The sequence below is a fragment of the Bemisia tabaci genome, chromosome 2 (genome assembly GCF_918797505.1).
Source record: "Bemisia tabaci chromosome 2, PGI_BMITA_v3".
Lineage (NCBI taxonomy): Eukaryota > Metazoa > Arthropoda > Insecta > Hemiptera > Aleyrodidae > Bemisia > Bemisia tabaci.
Window position 1 is genome coordinate 34571825 of NC_092794.1, and position 15711 is coordinate 34587535.

Below are 15711 nucleotides of genomic sequence, written 5' to 3' on the forward strand. Positions count from 1 at the left end.
CCGTGTTGGAGTGTTTCCGAACTCACTGATTCATTTTACATTATTGGAAACATGATTATTTGGATAGATAATAGATAGGGTTTGATAGATAGGTGGGGAGACGGCAGAGGGCAGACCGCAGACGATAGGATGGGTTCGGATGGGTTAGAGTAGGTATTGGCTAGAGAGTGCTCGAACTGCTCGAGTTCCCGTCGCGCCACACAGCCATCTTGCCTGCTCATTCGAGGGGGTCTTGCTCTAGTCTTTGCCTGCAAAAAGCAAGGCGGAAACAAGGCGGATAAAGAATGGTGGTCGCATTTCGTACCCTCTGGACGTCACACGGTATCGGGTACATCGGGTACATGGGCTGGCCGAGGCCGGGGGGGGCCGACTCAACCTCGGATTGCACGGCATAACCTGTACCCTCCTGACGTCACAACGCTTCAAGATGGCAGCCAAAATCGTAATGCGACCACCATTCTTTATCCGCCTTGAGGCGGAAAGTAAACATCCTATTCTATGTGATTCTATGCCGATGCCGAGCCGAGCATTTTATCATCCGAGGTCAGGGCACATTTCAGGCATATTATTCTACTTGGCTGTTAGTGCTTCATCACATACATAGTTTGACCGTCTAGCGTACCCATTCCAACAGTTTTGGTGAGCAATCATTAATAATTAAACTTTCCTATCGGACCATCTCTCCGTATCTTGATGTCCCACTACGACCACGTGTCAGGTAGCCCATTTCGCATTCCTTCCCGAAATTTCCTATAGCTGTCATTATTCTGATGTACAGCCCCCTCAAACCCCCTTATTTGAAATAACTCGAGCACTGAATCTGTGCTCTTCATTTCGAGAGTAAACCGAGAATTTGTCTCTGCATGTTTATTCCAAACGATTTGACAATAAACAGCAGCGGTGATCACAGACAGTAAGTGGAAGTAACAGATCATCGGTCTTCGGCTTTCGCCGATCATTGCTCTGTAATCGGGATCACATTTTTTATTTTCAATCGACAGGACTGAAAGCTCTACGATTTCAGGAATTTTTAGCAGCCTTGTTCCATGTATTACAGTGAGATTAGCCAGGGGTTCAGGAGCTTCTTGACTGCGTGATCAGGCAGGTTGAGTTCGGATCGGTTGGTCAGTGATAATAGGAAGGCTTGGAAAATGGTGTGTTAGAACGGGAAACTTAGGCTAACCGCATTCACTCCTGCAGAACTGCAACAATACACAAGTTTGTTTTCTAACTGTGCAAATTTTGTGTTGATAGCAGTATCATGGCATTTCAGATGCACTGTCATCCAAAAGTTATTTTTCTGAACACTCTGAGGGTAAAAGGGTCTCTACCTTGATAGGGCTACGAACTTCCAGCACCTATGGGAGAAGCAGCGGGCATGACCAAACTAGTTTCTAGGTGCTCCAGCCAAACATAGTGGATGATAATTGACTCTGTTCTGTGCGATTCAAGGGTGTGGTAGAGAATGACAAAGCCGATAATGCAAAATATGACTTGTGTTCCTCAACCTACAATGCAACCTAGCACAAAAATCAGTGGAATGGAATCTGATTTCGAGAGACCCAATCCTCCATATAAAGTATGGAAAGACAGCGCTTGTCTGACCGTCAGAGGCTGAGAATATACAGATGACAGTAGGAGGGGTGCAGAAATTGTTAGGTATGCCTTTTTATTTTTTAAGGCAGCCTCCTCATATTTCACGGCTACCTTCTCATTGCTGCTCACTTTAGAGATGTGCCCGGGATTGCAATTGCAGTGAAAAACCACTGTGATTTTTAAGTAGCAAATAGGAATCACTGTGAGTTTTGAATAGCACCTGCTTTTCTGCTAATTTTTTATTTTTTTAACAGGAAAATTTTCGGTAGGTTTAAATTAATACGAACATGGATAGAAATAAATCCTCTCTGTTTTTTTCTGAATTTTAATTATACGGATGAGGAACTTAGTTTTTGAAGTAGAGCAACCCTGCGTGATCCTGTCAGATCACCAACCACAATGTTCACTTTTTGTTGTTGGCTCCACCCTCCCAATAGTCACAGGTGATTTCTGTATTGCATGATTACACTTCCTTCCCCTCAGATTATTTTAGTCAGCCTTCACATGACTGTCCATATGAGACTGCACTAGTGCACGCTTCACTATTTTCTTTGGATGAAACTCAGAGTCCATGAGACCATAGGCGGTTCCAGACCTTCATGCTTGGGGGTACCCAGAGGTGGAAAACGTCGGAGACCGGCCCCGAAGGGGACGGTCGCTCAGGGGAGGCCTAAGTTTCGGCCCTCAAGTTTTATTCCTTTCCTACCCTCCTTTCTCTTTTTCTCTCCTTTCTTACTACTTAGAAACCTATAAATTCAATGAAGAAAATTTTTGGCAAAACTTTCGATCAAAACTACAATCTTACCATAAAAAACAGTAGAATCTTTCTATAACTCGGCTATCAATATTAATTCTGTTTACTTAAAACATTTTCAATTAATTGCTGGGATTTTTTCTCAGTATGAGCAAATCCAGAATCTTTAGAAGCAGTGATTCGGTCTTTTAGTGTATTTTCCGAAGGAAAGATACACTATTGCGTTCTCCCTCATGGTGGGACCTAGACCTGGGACCATGCAAAGAGCACCGATCTCGAGTCGTAGATCACGAATATATATGTCATTCATTTTCTGTCATATATATATAGGTACCGATACCTTTTAATTGTTACCCATTGTTTTGTCGACCATTTATTAATAGCTGTAACTCAGGCAACAATGTTTGTAATGTTCGTTAGATTGTAACTATCTTTTCCTCTCTTCCCTGACCGTGTTGGATCGGAGGACTAGGTGTTTATTTCTTGTTTTTCCTTGTTTTGTCGCCTCAGTCTCTGCCTGATGATGGTGGGAATAATAAGCCACCGAACCGTCGCATTGTAAAAAATTTTTTTGTTTAAAATAAATAAAAAGTTACGGTTATACAACTCATGAAGTTCGCTTTATTATATATATGTATGTATGTATGTAAGTGTGTATGTATGTATGTATGTATGTATGGTTGGTTGGTAAATACATTTATTTGGTGCTTTAACATTGAAGCCATTAACACCGTAGATGAGGAGAGATCGTCAAAAAAACATAATTTAAATATTTAAGAAGTAGGAGTCACAAAAAGGGTAGTAGAAAATTAAAATTTAGGACAAGGAAAGAATGCATTAAATTTGGAGATGGACAAGGAAAGAATACATTAAATTTGGAGATTAATTCGTTTAAAAAAGGGAGGGATTTCATGAAAATACTTTTCAGCCAGCGTGAGGATTTTTCAGTTTTCAGAGCGTTGAGCGGCAGTTAATTTTTAAGTCTCTTGAAACGAAACTTCTGGGGTTTATAGTCCCCTAAGAGTACTTTTAAACTGTGAAGAAAAAATCGGAATACGTTAATTACTTTTCGCACAGGGAGGGGTCAAAAGGGGGGGAGGTTTAATTTTGTCCACGCGATAACTCGAGGAAAAATGAATATTTTGAGCTGAAATTTTGATGGTAGTTAGATATCTACTAAGACTGGTTTACTATTGAATTTCAGCGAAATCGGCCAACGCGTTTCATAATATTGGCAATTTACCGTTTTTACGGGTGAGAGGGAGGGGGTAGGAGTTGCGCAGCCAAGGGGAACTGTTTCTTGAAACATATCTGTGGCAAGAGGGGTAGGGTAAATAATTTCACTCCCCAATGTGACACTACCCTTCGGAAAATATGCGCGGACTACGAAAAGAACCGTCCCCTACTTGCCGGCTACCCCACGGAAAAACCTTGCCGCTTGCAGCAGGGTTTTTATATTAAATTCTATACTAGTTATAAAGCAATAAATAGAGGTGTAGGTAGAAGATTAAAATAAAGTAAGATAGAAGTGAAGGTAATTATATTTATTCGTGCACTTCAATTTTCGATTTCGTTATACGATTTTTTCTCGACGTTCTTACTTGCCCCTAATTTGCAAAAAAATGAGGCTGCATTATAAACAGTAGTTTAAAAATATCTACAGTTTTATAGGGGTTTCTTTTACGGTTATAGCTGTAGATCGATTGGAAAGTCACAACCGGTACTCCCGCGACCGGGCGTTTCGCGGGCCTCGAATCTGCCCCGAATCTGCTCAGCAATTGGTCAATTCAATCATCGTCATGTTTTGGGCTCCAAAATTTGTCGTTAAAGCTTAATAACTTTTTTAATAATTAACTAAATTTAAACAAGGTGGGCGTTACAAGTAGAGCTGAGCATACTCTAACCAAATATTATGGGGTTTTTGGGGTTTACTCTAACACTTAATTAGCAGGAAAGCTAAATGGACCGCAAACCGTGCAGAAAAGCCCGATCGAGATGTTTCGTGTAAGTATAACTAGTTAGGCAGCAACCACCTGTCTTTTTTTTTTTTTTTTTTTTTTTTTTTTTTTTTGTCGTCAAATTTTTAGGGGGAGTCTTTTAGGATTGGGCCGGGGTGGCTACCGCCACCTAGAATATGTCCTTGTTTAGATGTCAAAGAGGTCCTTATGAGAACTGTAATGAATTTTTTTTCTTTAAAGACATAAAAAACAATAAATCGTCATAAAATTGAAAAAAAAATCGAAGGAAAAAAAAGGAATGGGCCGGCCGGCCGTACACTTAAGTGGTAGATAAAAGGGTGATTATTGTCTCTCTTGCATGTATACATGAACAAGTATCATCGTCAAAAGGAGCTGGATCAGTCCTTCTTGAAATCGTCATTGAAAGATAGACTGAAAGGTATTCACTCATGAGTGAACAACTTGACAACTTTCAAGCAATATCATATTGTTTGTTAGTTTCTGATAGAAGGCGTTACAAACTACATAATACATAATACAAGACTACATAATACATGTACTACATATTATTGCGAATATTATGTGCCTCCCACTTACAATGCTTCTCTCTTAACAACTTCATGGATGTTGGCAAGACCGGGTCGGTCACCCATGCCAAAATGTTGACACATACCAATGTGTCCATTCCCCCCCCCCCCCCCCTTTATTGTACGTGCCGGCCGGCCCATTCCTTTTTTTTCTTCGAATTTTTTTTCAATTTTATGACGATTTTTTGTTTTTTATGTCTTTAAAGAAAAAAAATTCATTACAGTTCTCATAAGGACCTCTTTGACATCTAAACAAGGACATATACTAAGGGTGAAGTAATGATCAGTGTCTCCTTAGCGATGAGTCGGAAGGTCTGGAAAAAGTTATTGATCAGAGATCAGACCTATTTTAGAGAAGTTGGGCCGATTTGATATCATACTCCTTTAAAGCGATGGATCAAATAAATGTGTTCAGGTGATCATACCTTATAGGTATTTTTACTTTCTCGCTCCCCTAGGGTAGAGAGGAAGTATTGTCATCCTCCAAGAAAAGAAAAAAAAAAGTTGAAATTTCATCATTTTTAGACGTTTTAAGGTCCCAGGAGTCAAAATAACCATACTTGAAAAAATGTGTGTCCGTCCGTCCGATGTCCCCCAAATCTGTCTACAGCGATATCTCAGAATCTATCTGTTCGATTTCATTCAAAATTCTCACAGAACACCATATTTATGGTCTCCTTATGCACGTCAAACGATTTTGGGGTATGCTAAAATTTGGGGGGGCCAGGGTCAAATTGAAAGGTCCATTTTCAGCACAATCACACGGAAAGCTCATTTTGAGGGACTGTAAATTTTGAAAAATGCCTTTAATTCTTTAAAAGTGGGCATCAAGCACATCACCTGGGTCATTAATTTAAGTTCCTAAAAGATCTTTGGACTAAACTCAAAATTCAAGGGATTACGAGGCCCAAAAGTAGGGCACTTTGCTCCGCGACATCACACAAACAACTCATTTTCAAAGACTGTAAATTTGAAAAAAAATGCCTTTCATTTCTTCGAAAGTTGGCATAAGAGCACCATCTGGTTCAATAATGTAAGTTCCTATGAGGTCTGTGGACTAAACTAAAAATTGAAGGGTTACGCGTCCTATAGCGAGGAGAGCACTTCGGTCACACGGAGAGCTCATGGACTGTAGATTTTGAAAAAAATGCCTTTAATTCTTTGAAAGTTGGCTCAAAAGCACCATCTGAGTCATTAATTTAAGTTCCTACAGGATTTTTGGACTAATCTCATAATTGCAGAGGGGCCGGTAGGAAACGCTCAATTCTCTGATAAATGAGTCGGAACGCTTCTAGATAATAGCAGCAAACGCTTTGAGTCAGGTGAAACCCAGGAATGGGCCTGTTGCAAACTTTTGCTAGAGCAAAAATAAGAGTTGTTTCTTGTAGATAATGCCTCAAAAATCACGATGAGCGCATCGGCAAAGTCTGAAATGCACTCATAACTTCACAATCTGCGTAAGAAATTTGCGTTTTTTTAAGCTTCCCGCTTCAAAAACGATACTACGGCGTAGGCGAACATTTTGTTAGAGGAGTCGCTCCATCGTCGGCGATATTCATCATGGCCGACGCTTGCACGCAGTTGCGCGAGTAATTCAAGGAGAGTTCAAGGTCAATCCATTCGGGCGTGGAAAATATGAACGTTAACACACCGATTGTTATCTGGTCTAATCCAGTTCAGGTGTTATCTCGTCCCATCAAACGTGTTTCGGCGGATTGGCGTCGGCTATGATGATTATTGCCGACGATGGAACGACTCCTCTTACAAAATGTTCACCTGTGCCGTAGTATCGTTTTTGAAGCGGGAAGCTAAAAAAACCGCAAATTTCTTACGCAGATTGTGAAGTAATGAGTGCATTTCAGAGTTTGCCGATGCGCTCATCGTGATTTTTGAGGCATTATCTATAAGAAACAACTCTTAGTTTTGCTCTAGCAAAAGTTTGCAACAGGCCCATTCAAATGCATTGTATAATGCATCATATACTATTTCCAAAATTACTCCGTAGAGATATACACCAAGCAAAATTAGACAACTAATTAGGTACTCACATTACATAGGTATTCATCAAGCTGACGCCAAGAACTGACACTTAGATCTTTATTAAAAACTAATATGTTTGTTGTTAATGAATTTAGAATCCCGGCAGATTCCATCTTTTGCGGTTCCTTTTTACTAGGTACTAAGCACAAATATAATATAATAATTCGGCACAAATATGACTGATTTAATGCTTGTTAATAAAGGAGGTTATAATTGTTATAACCTGAGGTTTGTTGACGTTTGTCGACAGTAGAGTCCCTTTATACTGAGAGTCAAGACAATTCGGCTCATGGATGTCACAAACGGGAATAAAGATTACAGAAATTGAACGTTTTTCGTAATCTTTGATCGGCCCATTCTCAAATGCCTTTCTCCGTTCCTCCTCTCATTCCGTTTGTTCTTTGCCGAACCCGTAATTCCCTGGTCCATTCCAGATTATAATCTTTGCAATTGGTGAAAATGTAATCTTTATTCCCGTTTGTGACACTGTGGAGGCCTAAAATACGGGAACCAATCAGAAATGGATTCCAATTGTCTTGACTCTCAGTATAAAGGGACTCTAGTCGACAGCAGCAAGGAGATGGCGCTCTCTATTGTTTTCGCTTTGAATTACAGGATACGCGGTAAGGAGATGGCGCTCCTGGCGGGCGTGTGGTGAACCTTCCAGCAGGTAGATTCGCCCGCCAAATTTAAAATTTGGGAGATGCTAAGCGAAAACCGTTTAGTTTTAAGACTATTTAAACATCGAATAGTCATTCTACCCATTGAAGTAGATATTTGATGGCTTTTGACCGTGCTTAAGGAGAGATTATAATATAAAATCGTATCTGAAGTATGATGTCAATGAATCTAATGGATCCTAATGAATCGTAGAAAAGCTAAGATTTTTACAGATCGCCGTCCTGACAGGAGACTTTGTTAATCAATTACATATTTAATTGAAGATGCCTCATAAAATCAACAAGTCGGGTCCGAATATATGAATTCATCACATATCGCGAAGACATTTACAATAAAGTTCAGTGGATTGAATAAAAATTTCATAACTATTATCCTGCGATCAAAATTCCAATCAAACTTTATGATTTTGTAAAATTGGCAGTATTTTTCTAAATATTCCAGAGACAAATAGAGACCGAGCACGTTGGGTTTTCAGTGAGGCACATCTAATTCTCGGGGATCCAACGGAACAACAGTCATGTATTTTCTGATTTCGCCTAAAGTTGACTGATGCTACTCGGCTGTTGGCATTATGGCGGCTTGTTTACATTCTTCCTAATCAATTGCAAAGCGGAAAATTTTCCAATTTTTCATTTGAAACTCTTCCAAATTGTCATAAAATGACCTATTAGAAGGTAAAAAATTAATTCGCCCCTTTTAATCAACATTTGTGATACTTTCGGTGGTTTCACTTTATGTAGTGAGAAGCAGATTCCTCGAGACTCGGAGCCTGGTCCGCAGATTGTTCAACTTCATAATGGATAATTTTAGTTATCGAACTTTCTTTTGACTTTAAATGGTGTATAATTTTTTCTAGACAGTATCAATACCTTGTGATCAAATTCTCAATCTATTAACCTCCATATCATGTCGCAGGATAGAGATATTTTAGCTATTTGAGATCTGTCAAGAACCTGATCACAGCAGCACTGCCAGTCTTACAGATACACTGTATTGAAATTTGACGAAAAAAAATTTACTGTCTATGTCATAAGCTGCTCACTATGATAAGTATTAATCGTGGATCAAATGCTTGATGTCTCCAACATCCTATCTCTAAGCCTGATGTAGTGCGTTGAAAGCGGAGTGTTATGGCTGCGAAGCGTCGATATTTGTTGTTAAGGAGGCGTGTAAATGAAACGTTTGGATAAGCTCGCAAGCTGTACGAATTCTTTTGTGTGTGGAAAATAACTGAATGTCCAGAATTCTAAACATCTGACTGTATCTCAAGTACCTAAAAGAAATGTTGGTCAGGTCAGAGTTTGTGAATCCTTGGCAGCAGTTAATGCAATTCTTCTACGTATTTAAGGCCTTCGCTCATCAAAGTTAGGTTAGTAAGAGACCGCTCAGATCCATCATATTATGCTTGTCAGTATTAGTCCATAATTCCATAGTGTAAAAATCCTTGGGAGGGTGAAGTGCCCATCATCTGATGGAGTTCCTGAGATTTGTTTAAGAACTTTTCTTCCTGATTATTCTCTCAATTTTACCAGAATTGTCTCTTCCACCACCATCATAAAGTATTTCAACCTTGCATTAAATGAGAAATGATGTATACGCTATCAACTTCGCCTTAGAATTCCTAAAATTGGGAGTCGTGAAACAAATAAAGTAGCTTCACCGTAAACATTTGCTAGCTTAGTTGGCAGTAAAACTCTCATTAATTCGGTGAAAATAAAAGTAAATGTTTTTTCTTCGCTCATTTCGATGAGGAAACACATTGAATACATATAAATTGTGATACTGGATGCAACTAATACTACTTCCTGTAAAATTGGAAAATGTGTAACTCGAAAAAAGGAAAGAGGATCTCACCAGAGTGCTCTCTTACAACTTATAGATCAAAATTCGTGATATTTCGGCCCTTAAAGGTTCTTTCATCATTCAGAAATAAAGAAACTAAATTTAGTTTGAACAGGCATCTTTCAAGAAAGAAATGTGACAGCTTATTTGCAGTTTTTAGCTTTTTCATAATGCGTCAAATCTACCTCTTGACGAAAACAGGCGAAGATTCAAACCGCGCAGTACTTATTGTTGGTTTACATTTCTCACTAACCAAACTTTAATGAGCAAAGTTGTTAAGTACGTAGGAGAATTTCAGTAACTGCTGCCAAGGATTCACAAACTCTGACCTGACCAACATTTCCTTCAGGTACTTGAGATACGGTCAGATGTTTAGAATTCTGGACATTCAGGTTCTTTTCACACACAAAAGAAATTGTACTGCTTACAGGCTTATCCAACCGTTTCATTTACACAGCTCCTTAAAGACACATATCGACTCTTCAGTCGAAATGCTCCGCATTCAATGCATTACATCAGGCTTCGGGATAGGATTTTGGAAACAGAATTATTTACAGAGAATTATCTTGAAAAAATTATACACCATTTACAGTCAAAGAACATTTCGATTGCTAAAATAATTATCCATATGGAAGTTGAACAATCTGAGGACCAGGCTGTCTCGAGGAATCTGTTTCTCACTGCAAGAAGTGAAACCACCGAAAGTATCACAAATGTTGAGTAGAAGGGGTGAATTAATTATTTACTTGTTATAAGGTAAAAAGTCATTTTATGACAAATTCGGAGAGTTTCAAAGGAAAAATTGGAAAATTTTCCGTTTTGCAAGTGATAAGGAAGAATGTAAACAAATCGCCATATTGCCAAAAGCTCACCAGATGCGACTAGCACCAGTCAACTTTAGGCGAAATCAGAAAAATGATGACCGTTGTTTTGTTGAATCCGCGAGAATTAGATGTGCCTCACTCAAAATTCATTGGCGGAATAGGGCGTGCTCGGTCTCTATTTGTCTCTAAAATATTCCAGTAAAAGTGTCTATGCAGGCGCGGAGCGCCGGCAAAAGCGAGAAAGTGTTGTGCCATTCTCGCACCATGATGGGGGCGAAGCCCCCCCACATGCCGGCGCGAAGCGCCGGTACGCGGCGCTTGCGCCGCGCATAAATTGGCCGGAGGCCAATTTTTTTTTGTGTGTGATAAACGTTGGGGTGTACGGTATATTGCATGAGCATGAATTGGGCCGTTTTGATATCATTTCCCTGTAAATGATGAATCCAAACGGTACTGCCATCATATTTTTTGGGTGCCTGGTTTTTTTTTTTTTGTTGTAATTAGTGAACTTTTTTTGGATTGGGCCGAAATTTTTTTACAAAAATCATATTTTTGTTTTTTTGGAAGGATATCACGTATTTTTGGTATGACGTCCACGAGGTATCAGGCAAAGAGAGTTCCCCTTTAAATTTAAACGTTTCCGGCGCGAGGTAGAGAGGTAACGACCCCCCCCCCCCTCCCCTCCCACCTTTTTTGAAGGAAGTTTCGTTCAAACCTCGTGTCAATAATCTGTGATCGTTCTCGAGACATCAATAAGAAGGATCCATATTTTTGGCACACCCTGTACGTCACAAAAAAAAAACGGTAGGTCAATAATAAAATCGTGAAAAAGTTGGGTCACTTGACGTAATGCCTAATTCTCATTGGCTACGCACGTTAGAAACCACAGGAAAGCTATAGATGGAGGTCATAGAGAAAATGGTGGCAAGGCAGCCATCTTGAAGATTTGCTGTGACGTAGAAAAGTACACGGATTGGCGCGCTGTTCAAAAAAAAAGAACATTTCATGATGGAACCTGTATAAAGACCTTCATCACCACTCAAACTGACATTGAAAGTCATATAATTAAACATTAGTTATTTAGTTATCATGACCCTCCAATTTCTGCTTTTCTGAACCACAGAACGTAATTTAACATGGTTATACCTTCAAAACGGGACGAGTCGAGGTAAAATTTGTTATTACATGTAATATATATTTTTAACATACAAATTATTTTCATTTACCTTCAAACATTGAAAGAAACACACATAGAAACATAAGAAGTCATAGTTACGAGTTTTTAGAGCAAATATAAGAGGGATCCTCACAACCTTTCCCGCTCCTATTTAAATTTCAAAGAGGTCTTTGTTTTCCCGCGATGCTATTGATCAATAATCAGAAGGGCGGCTTCATTTTTAGCTGTGACGTAGAAAAGTACATTTCTCTGCATGCCACCACCTTCTGTATTTTCTCTATGGATAGAGGCTAGGTTATTGTTTTGTTCGGAAATTTTGGATCGGATTTGAGCAGAACAACGAGCAGAATGGACTCATTTAGTCTTACCTCACAACCAGCATTGATTCTTTCGACTACGGTCTCGGGTTCCAAACAATTGGCTGTCCTTGTTGCACTAATGGCGTTTCCCCGTAAGAAACAACTTTCAAATTTCAGAACGAATTTTCGACCTTTTAAACGCCGGGAACCACTAAGGTCACTCCTGAAATCGACTCTAAAGCGTCAAAATACAGGGTGTTCCAGACCACCCGTACCAGGCCTTTTTCTCGGTTGGCTTAGGCCGTACGAAGTTGGAGGCCGCGGGGTTGAATAGAGAATTGACCCCAAGGAATCCGAATTTAATGGTCCCGAAAGCCCCCCACCTCCCCTTGGGAGGTAAAGGGGGGGGTCACGATGCTAAAAGTCACGGTTTCCGACCGAATTGCGGATAGATCGCATCAGAATTGAAAAGGACGGAAAATTTCATGTGAAATTAACCCCTTTTTTTTTGTGTTTTAAATTCATTTATTTGAATAAGCATACAAATGAACATAGGACTTTACCGATTGCAATCATATAGTCACTACTCTAAACTACGGATTACGCATTTCTAATCTAATCAATGATTAAATCTAAGTTAATGCGAGAGAATTAATCTCCTAGCCTACTTTCCAATAATTCTAGGTCACATACTTTTAAGCATGTCGATTACAACCTAGGATATGAATAAGTATAAACTGATAGTATACTATCTTTATAAACTAAGGATAACTATCTAAAGATTAATATTTACAGGCACAAAAAACCAATTACGGAGAAAAAAGGACCTAGCATAAGTAAACAGATAAAAATCAAATGAGGAGTTTACAACCTCGAACAGCGAACAAACAATACATTAAGACATGAAAAAAGAAGAAACCCGAAGGTGTGAAAACGAGCGAGAATTGAAAGAATGATCAAGGTATAGAGAGGCTGGCTCCGCGTAATAACGCTGGAAGAAAGGCCTCAATAACCTTCATCATCCTTTCAATCTGCTCAGATTGCTTAATAACTAGCTCCTCTAATGTCTTGATACGCTTATCGGAAATATTAGGAACTTGTACACTGATAACGGATTGAGTATTTGAAACTGTCTTATTCTTGCTTTCTGCTTTATTACCAGCCAAAACTTGAGCATACGATTTGCCTTGAGTTGTCAAGAAATTAACCCCTAAAAATCCAAAGACCCACCTGAGGCCCAAAAATGATCCCCTTAAGAGGGGGACAGTACCCTCCTCCTTAATTTCTCTTTGGTCTCAAAATTGACTTAGATTCTCCAGAAAAAGACGGTTTCCCAGGTAATCGACCTCGAGAAATCCGAATTTCATGGTCCCGAAGCTCTTCTAACTCCTCTTGAGGGGTAAACGGGGGGACCCAATTTTAAAAATCGGAGCTCCTTTCCGAATCGCAAAATGATTGCATCCAAATTGAGGAGCAGAACACATTTACATCTTAAAGGACTCCTAAGAGTTCTAATAGACCCCCTGAACGGCAGAAAGTAACTCCCTGAGGAGGGGAGCTTCGCCCGCCAAAAATTTCTCAGGATTCCTCTTTGGTCGCAAAATTGACGTCGATTCTCCAGAAAAAGACGGTTTCCTATGTAATCGACCCCGAGGACTCTATATTTCATGTTCCCTGAGCTCCTCGGGGTCGATTACATGGGAGACCGTCTTTTTCTGGAGAATCGACGTCAATTTTAAGACCGAAGAGGAATCTTGAGAAATTTTTGGCAGGGGCGAAGCCCCCCTCCGCAGGGAGTTACTTTCTGCCGTTCAGGGGGGTCAATTAGAACTCTTAGGAGTCACTTAAGATGTAAATGTGTTCTGCTCCTCAATTTGGATGCAATCATTTTGCGATTCGGAAAGGAGCCCCGATTTTTAAAATTGGGCCCCCCGTTTACCCTCCAACGGGAGCTAGAGGAGCTTCGGGACCATGAAATTTGGATTTCATGAGGTCGATTACCTGGGAAACTGTCATTTTCTGGAGAATCTACGTCAAAACCGAGACGAAAGAGAAATTATGGAGGGGGGGTACTGTCCCTTTCTTCGGGGGTCATTTTTTTTTGGGCTTGGATGGTCCAATTTGAATTTTTAGGGGTCAATTTCACGTGAAATTTTCCGGGCTTTTCAAGTCTGATGCGATCGATCCGCAATTCGGTCGGGAACCGTGACTTTTAGCATCGTGACCCCCCCTTTACCTCCCAAGGGGGGGTGGGGGGGTTTCGGGACCACGAAATTCGGATTCCTTGCGGTCAATCCGCTACTCAACCCTCCAGTCTCTGACTTCGTACGACCTATACCAACCGAGAGAAAGGCCTGGTTCGGGTGGTCTGAAACACCCTGTAGGGGGGTCCGACCTTTTAAATGCCTCAAATCGACAAATTTCACCTGAGTAGTCGCAGTTGAAAACAGGTCTAAAATCATCAGTCTGTCTCTCTCTACGGCCGTTTAGCTGTTTACAGACAAGATTGAGGTTAGAATCATCTTGAATTTTTACATTTTTCTCGTTGAAACTCATGATATTCCCTCTTAACAAGTAAAACTTATCAAGACAAGCTAGTTTCCAGTATCATCAAACTATTTCTATGCGCTCATGGATCGACAGAGTCTTAATTAGTGATGAGTATGGCTTCGTGGTGAAGCGTTACCATATTACATACAGCATTTTTTCAATCAACGCTCAGTCTAGCCTTAATGTGGTGGTTGTGGTCAATTTTTTCCTCTCTACTGCACGACCTTACGCTCATAAACGGAGACAGTAATAGAAAAGTGATGACTTGAGTTTTTCCTCCTCTGAATCTCATGGTTTTGTATCTCTGTCTCCGAAGTCATCAGGGGTCGTCTTGCTCCCCAGCTATGAAGATTTCTTCAGATCGCTCGCTCAGTCTGCCTCCTATGTGAAGTCTGATCATGCTTTAGTTATGACCAGTAAGATCCTCTTTGCTTCAGCATACTTAAAAGTGTATTTTGCAGTTGGAAAATACAGTGTTTTTCTCGCAGCGTCCGAACTACACTTTTCTCATTTGACGGCTAACAGGAGCTCATGATGTGAGGGACTGCACAGCATAATAGATCAGATCATCCAGGACATCATCATGCCTTTCTAGAACTCTTGTTGTTTATAAGATTAATGGGCTCCATTAATTAATGTGTAACATTGTTGTGGAAAAGCGCGTTGATAGTCCGTCAGAGCATCGGAAGAGGATTCTCTTTCACTTCAAGCCTGGCACTCCATCTGCAAGATCCTATGTCCTCCTCGAGACAGTTCCTCTACCAAGTTAGGTATTCATTCGCAGAATATACAGCAAACGTCTTCTCCTACGGTAAGTATATTTAAGTCAATACGGAACATGTGGCAAGATGATTAGATCTTGGGCAGCATGCGTGCCAGATTGTTCCAATGCAAATCTCAATTTAAGTTTCCTCCTATTAGTTTCATGGTTTAAATTCATAGAGAAAATTTAAAGGCTTAAACAAAGCGTAAGTTCTAAACGCAACAACACTATACAACATTGGGTCTGGAATACTGGGTCACACGTTGTCATTTCTGGTGCTCAAAGCTTCAAATTTCATGCATTTCTCTTCTCTCATTATCTTCGGTATTTTTTACCAAAACCTTTTTCCCATTTACTTCCCTCTCCAAAGGAGACTGAATCTGATTCAAAACCTCTCAGTCATAAGTGGATAAATTTATCAAGTCATGGGGGAAGTTGACTTTTAAAACTTATTAGCTGGTTTATGTATGTACTTACCGTAGGAGATGGCGTTTGCTGTATATTCTGCAAATGAATAACTTGATAAAGGAACAGGCTTGAAGTGAAAGAGAATCCTCCTCCGATGCTCCGACGGACTATCAACGCGCTTTTCCACAACAATGTTACACATTAATTAATGGAGCCCATTAATCTTATAAAC

At 40.0% G+C, this 15711-nt stretch overlaps 1 protein-coding gene across 7 annotated transcripts in view; it reads left to right on the forward strand.

The window, feature by feature from the left end:
- Positions 1-503: 503 nt before the first annotated feature.
- The window catches only part of LOC109034625 (elongation factor 1-delta), a 156745-nt gene continuing 141537 nt past the window's right edge, over positions 504-15711 (forward strand). For all 7 annotated transcript variants that reach the window (XR_011899305.1, XR_011899307.1, XR_011899306.1 and 4 more), the window contains exon 1: positions 504-639. The gene's annotated coding sequence lies outside the window, so the exon portion shown is untranslated. The remainder of the gene's footprint in view (positions 640-15711) is intronic.